Source organism: Phlebotomus papatasi, chromosome 3 (genome assembly GCF_024763615.1).
Source record: "Phlebotomus papatasi isolate M1 chromosome 3, Ppap_2.1, whole genome shotgun sequence".
NCBI classification, from domain to species: Eukaryota; Metazoa; Arthropoda; class Insecta; order Diptera; family Psychodidae; genus Phlebotomus; species Phlebotomus papatasi.
Window position 1 is genome coordinate 25,979,300 of NC_077224.1, and position 5,991 is coordinate 25,985,290.

Genomic DNA, 5,991 nt, shown 5'->3' on the forward strand with positions numbered 1-5,991 from the left:
GATGAGTGACAAAGGGAATAACATTTGGGAATAGGGGCAAGTGGGTATATTCCAAAAATTGTATTACAAAAGCCAAAATGCAAATCAGCAAACTAAATTTTGGAACGTATCTAAATCTGTAAAAAAAAATTTGATTCAGAAACTAATTCTACACCGAGAAAAATTTTATGGGTAGTATTAATGTTTTTCTGGGTAAAATCAAATGAAATTATGGGTATTTTGGCCCCAATGGTAGAATACATTTGTTTCTAATGTTTTATTTGATTTGAATACAGACGACTTTTACTTCAAATATTTTTACATTTGATCTGAAAGGCAGTAATCATAACCACAACAAATATATTTGTATTTATTTTGAATGGCACTGTATTTGAAAAGAAAACATGTCTTTTAAATCGAATACATTTGCACTTTATTTCTAAAGTGGATTTTAAACACTTTCATGGGTAGAATCAAAAATTTCTGGGTAACACTACCATAGTTTCAATAGTATAAATATTTGTTTTAACCACGATTTACCATTAATTTAAATACACAATGGGTAAAATTAAAAATTTCCTTGGTATATTTAAATGTTCTTTACCATAGATTCAATGGCAAATATGTTTGCTTTGATATTCCTCCACATTAAATCAAATAATATTCTCGGGTAGATATAACAGTACCAGGGTATATTTAAAAAACTCTTGCTATGATTTCAAAAATAAATTTATTTGACATAAATAATGTGTATTCACAATAAAATTGTATTACATTAATTTCTATGGGGTGTTGCACGACTTTCTAGTAGTTTCGTGAAGTCTTCTTCTCAGCTTTTGGATGTATGTTCTTCTGCTTTCTCCCAATTGTGTTTACCAGTTTCAGAAGAAATAAGATATTTCAAAAGACTGATTGTGTTTTGCCCCGTAAAGATAAACGATGACATAATGAAATCTGAAAGACAGAAAATAAAATTAAATGGAATTAAAAATCTGAATCTATATGGTATCTATTGAAATAGCGGAAATAGCTATTGAAAATAGAGTGCTGAAATAATTATAGTCCTATCCCATAATCTTTAAAAGAAACCAACAATAAGTCTCGAAAAAACTTATACGTATAATATGATGTCCTTTTATGTTAATCATAAAAAAATTAATTTTGATTATAGAATATTGTTTTCTCAAAACTTTAGTAGAATTTCGTTTTTTATTCTGGTGATAATTATAATTCCAGGTAATAATTGTAGGGCTACAGTATTTATTTTTCACCAATGGCGGTTAATAATTTGTAGTTATTCAATGTAACTTACTTGATCAGTGGTAGTGCTCCTCGTCTACTTTTATTACAGCGCTCACTTTTCTAAGTTGTGTTTTGCAGATTTACGGCCTTTACTGTTTGCTCTGAGTTCTGCTGCTATTTGCGAATCACTTTTCCAATTCCATGGAAAAGACAATGATTGTCCTTTGCCCAGTGAACGGATTCAACGGTTACCACGATTGATAAAAGAAAGAATAAAAATAAAAATGAAATTAAAAATTTTTCCAGTATGATATTTTCCAAAGCGATAATTGAAAATACATATTCAACATAAATAAGTTGATATAATTAACATTTTTATAATAAAAAAATTATGCGAGGTCCAATATTTCTTTATAAAGATCAATGCTAACTTTCACAGATTATGTAATTCTTATTGCATTACAAAAAAAAATCAATTTTCTTACCTTGATACTATTTAGGTCTCTCCTAGATGGAATTTTTGAAGAAAAGTAGTTCGATAAAACAGATGGGGATAATTTTCCAGCTTCTGCTCACGGACGTTTCCAATCAACAATGACTTGCAATCAGGATGATCGATTGAACTTGAAAAATATTGAAAATTACAAATCGTTAGTAAAGTATTAAATAATAAAAAATTCTTATGACGAATTTTAAATTTAAATAAAATAATAAAAAGTTTGACATTCCATTTTAGCTTAAAAGAAGAAATAAATTTAATTTAATTTACCGAATATGATTAATACTTTTCTGGCAAATATTTTTTTACTTACCCAATCTAACGATTTCCAACACTTTATCAAATTTCTTTGTCGATCACTTGATGATTTTTGCCACTTTATAAGTTTACTTATTCACTCTAACATTTTTTTAGTTTTTTTTTTCATTTTCAAATAGATTGGAAATAATTTGTGTGACAACTTTTCAACTCAGCGGTTTCTTCAAGACTGACTCGTTTTAATGTTTTCCGTACTGATAAAATCAGTCATAGATCTGAATGTAATTTCTTTTTTTTCAAATACTTATGCTATTGATTCAAAAAATAGTATTAGATTTGATTGGTTTTTCATTCTAAATAAATATAAATTTCATTCAAATTATTAATTGTTATAATCAATGCATATAGAAACTAATATTATTTATTTTATGCAAACACGTCATTTGAAGAACACAATACACTGACCCTCGTGCATTTGCGTTCGTGCGTGTACGCCAGCCAAATATTAAATTTTTGGATGATTTAGAGCGAAATTCATTCAATTTTTTTAAAATGAAAATTTAAAAAACCTAATCAATAAGAATGCTTTAATAATTGGTATTTACCGTATTCTTTATAACATAAGTAAGTTTCTTAGGCATGTTTAAGAGAGATTCATGAAGAATTTTTAGCTCAATCCGCTCCCTCTACCAAAATTTCAGCCCGATCCGTGCTATAGAGCCGGAGCTAATTAACTTAGAAAATTGGAAAGTTTTCTTTTTAATTATAGCACCCCTAGCTGTAGTTTTACGAACTTATGATGTTAAAAGGAGATCGGCATTTCACGAAAGTTTACCAAAACGCCCTCATTGATCAAATTATGACAGTTAGAAACGGAGCTATAACCATTTAAAGAAAAATAATTTGACTCTAGCCCGGGAAGTTTTGCGTTTTTTTTTAGTCGAAGCTCTAAGGCCCAGCTATAACATACTGAAATTTGAGCCTGATTGATGCCATAGAGACCAAGCTATTGAGAAAACAAAAAAGAGGGTTTTTACGAAAATGTGAAATTAGTTGCAAATGACATGTTGTTTCATTTGGCTAAAGTTTAAGTTTAAATAATAAAATGTAATTATTTTTACATATTGTATTCGATTAGAATAAGTAGTTATTCACTTAAAACGTATTGATATTTATGATGACAGGAATTTAATTTTCACCCTAATTTAAATGAATAATTTTTCAAATTATGACGACTGCAGTAAATGTAAAAACTACTGTTATTTATATTTAACGACAAAAACCATTCGTATCAAATATTTACTCAAAGTTCTTTAATTTTTACATTTAAATGAAATGCATATTTTATACAGAAAAGTTTCCACAATTCAATTTAATACCTGATCATTTAATGTTTAGATAGAAAAAAAATCATTTGAAATAAAATTTTGAAACAATTGTTTAAAAAGTCTTTTTCATTTGAAATAAATACAGATAATATTAAGATGTATACAAAAATGTCAGTATTAAATTTTACCCATTAAATTAATGCTTGTTGCATTTGATTTCATAAAACAGTACTTTTAAATCAAAAGTAAAATTTTATTTTTGACAACACAACGTTGCACATTTAATATAAATGTGTAGTTTTTCATTTTCAATGTATAATTTTTATTTTTACCATATATTATCTTTGATTCAAAAGCTGAGGTATTTATTTCAAATATTTAAACATTCGCGCTAAAAGAAAAATTATTTATTCTCCGTATGAATGTAAAAATATTTGAAATTATTGTTATTACTTTCAAATTCAAAATTATTTCGTTTGTATTGAAAGAAAAGTCAATTGATTCGAATATTTACCCAGAATTTTTAACATTAAATGCAAAATATTCAATTTAAATAAATTCCATTTTTCTCGGTGTATCAAAAATTGATTAAGTATCAATTAAATAATCTTAAAAATACCTTAAATTTATCAAAGTCCGAGTTACCGAATCAGTTTTATTTTATTTTATATTTTACAGTAGACTCTCGCTAATTCGGCTCTTTTAAGATCGGGCTACTTTTTAATTCGGGTGGCAGTTAAATTCGAAAAAAAATTGTTGACATTTTTCAAGTTTGATTATGACTATCAAATGAACCCAATCACATCGAACAGACTGGGATTTTTTACATGGTCATTGCTTTTTTACTCCTTCATTGCTTTTTTACACGTGGAAAAAATATCCAAAAAATTGAGTCATCAAACCAATTTTTGCATCAATTTGATCTTTTTCCGTTCTCTGAGACAATATTCTGTAAAAAGAAAATGATATTTTAGTAAAATTAGCCAAATTTAAATACCTTGAACAAAAAGCAAAAAGCAATTGCCCGGTCAATTGCTTTTCCTTGACAATTCCATATCACATGTCCGTTAACATTCTCTGTTTAAATTCACTGTTCGAAATTTCATCGATCACCATCGAAATCAGCTGATGCCAGGAAAAATCAAAACAAAGGAAATTTTACTCATAAAACTCTTGTGAAAACTTTTGAAATGTATTTAAAATGAGTCTAGGCATTAGTGAAATTAAAGTTTAGTATAAAATACATGTGAATAATGTGTTTTGAACAACTTAAAATATTTCCCGCCTTGTACATTTTACTTACACTGGATGGCGCTGTTCTCAATGAGTTTTCTAATCGAAAACAATGAAGGTGTCATATTCACTTCTCCATTGCTTCTTTGAAAATCGATTAAAAGAGCAATGGCCCAGTCTGTTCGATGCTAATATGCTCAAATTTGCCATGTTTTATCTGAGTTTTGATGTAATTTTGCGTTATAAAGGGATTTTCATGAAATTTACAACCATTTATACCTTTACTCCAGAGGCGTGCAAGAACCGTTGAAACCGAATAAACGTCAAATAAAACATATTCGTCAATGGTCAAAACGCTACTTAGAACAAACTTATTTTGACGTTTACTCGGTTTCAACGGTTTTTGCACACCTCTGATTTACACCGTCCGTCGCATTGGATTGAGATTAAATTGTCCCAAAATCGGTTTTTGGAACAACTCAGTAAGAATCTAATACGACAGTCTAAATGACCTCAATGAAATCGTTTAGATCACTGTCTTAGATTAAGACTTAATTATCCGAAATCCGATTTTGGAGCAGTTCAATCCCAATCTAATGCGGTGGTGTAAATAGCCGCATTGAGTATGTAAAACAAAATGTGTGTATATGCAGATCAATAAAAATTGTTGTATTTCAAAAAGTTTATCTCCCGAATTTCGCTCAAATTCGGGTGACATTTCGGTCCCAAATGCCTGAATTTGAAAGAGTCTACTGTAGGGGAGACCGGGGAGGTTGGGGACACTTTTTCATGTTTTGACTTTGAGAGAGTATTCCAAAAAATCACAATAGTGCATTACAATTTTATGCGCTCTATAGGATACTTGGGTATTGACTTTATAAAAAGTACTTGATAGAACTTGGAAAACAACTGCGTTTTCTTGGAGAAGATAAAACATTTAACTTGACGCTTTGTCCCAAACCTTCCCGATATGGGGCAGTATGGGACGCAAAAGGGGATGTTTGAACGCGTTTTTTCTCGCATAATTTGTATTACTGGAACAAGTTAATTAATTTTAAATACCAGATTAAAAATATTTCTGATAGAATTAAAAATGTTTCATCTTTTACTTCATACTTGGAAGTTAATATCAATTTTGTTTTTACAGTAGAGTCATTTATTGTCAATCAATTATTTAAAGTATTTTCTTCTTATTTTCCATCTACCTTTCTTTGGTTTTTTTTTATTCTAAATATTGCAATCATGATCGTCAAATTCCTCAGGAGAGTAGATTTTCTTACAACTTTTAGTTTTGAACTCATTGGTGGATTCCTGTTTGATTTTACGACAACTGCATGGTACCTGTTTTTTCCTTATTTCTCTGAATAAGCTCTCGCCTTGTCTTTTCTGGAGAACTTGTGAAAATTGTAGGGTATATTGTTCGAGAAATTTTCGAGCAAATAGTTTTTAACG

The 5,991-nt window shown here is 28.9% G+C and overlaps 1 long non-coding RNA gene across 2 annotated transcripts; it reads right to left on the reverse strand.

The window, feature by feature from the left end:
* Positions 1–690: 690 nt before the first annotated feature.
* On the reverse strand, positions 691–2,261 carry LOC129807372 (uncharacterized). 2 transcript variants are annotated; one of them, XR_008752277.1, is made up of 4 exons: positions 2,034–2,261; positions 1,707–1,844; positions 1,292–1,443; positions 691–933 (listed from the first exon to the last, which is right to left on the reverse strand). It is a non-coding gene; the product is annotated as an uncharacterized LOC129807372 (long non-coding RNA). The 2 variants fall into 2 exon arrangements; XR_008752278.1 differs by having other exon boundaries at positions 1,707–2,261.
* Positions 2,262–5,991: the final 3,730 nt, after the last annotated feature.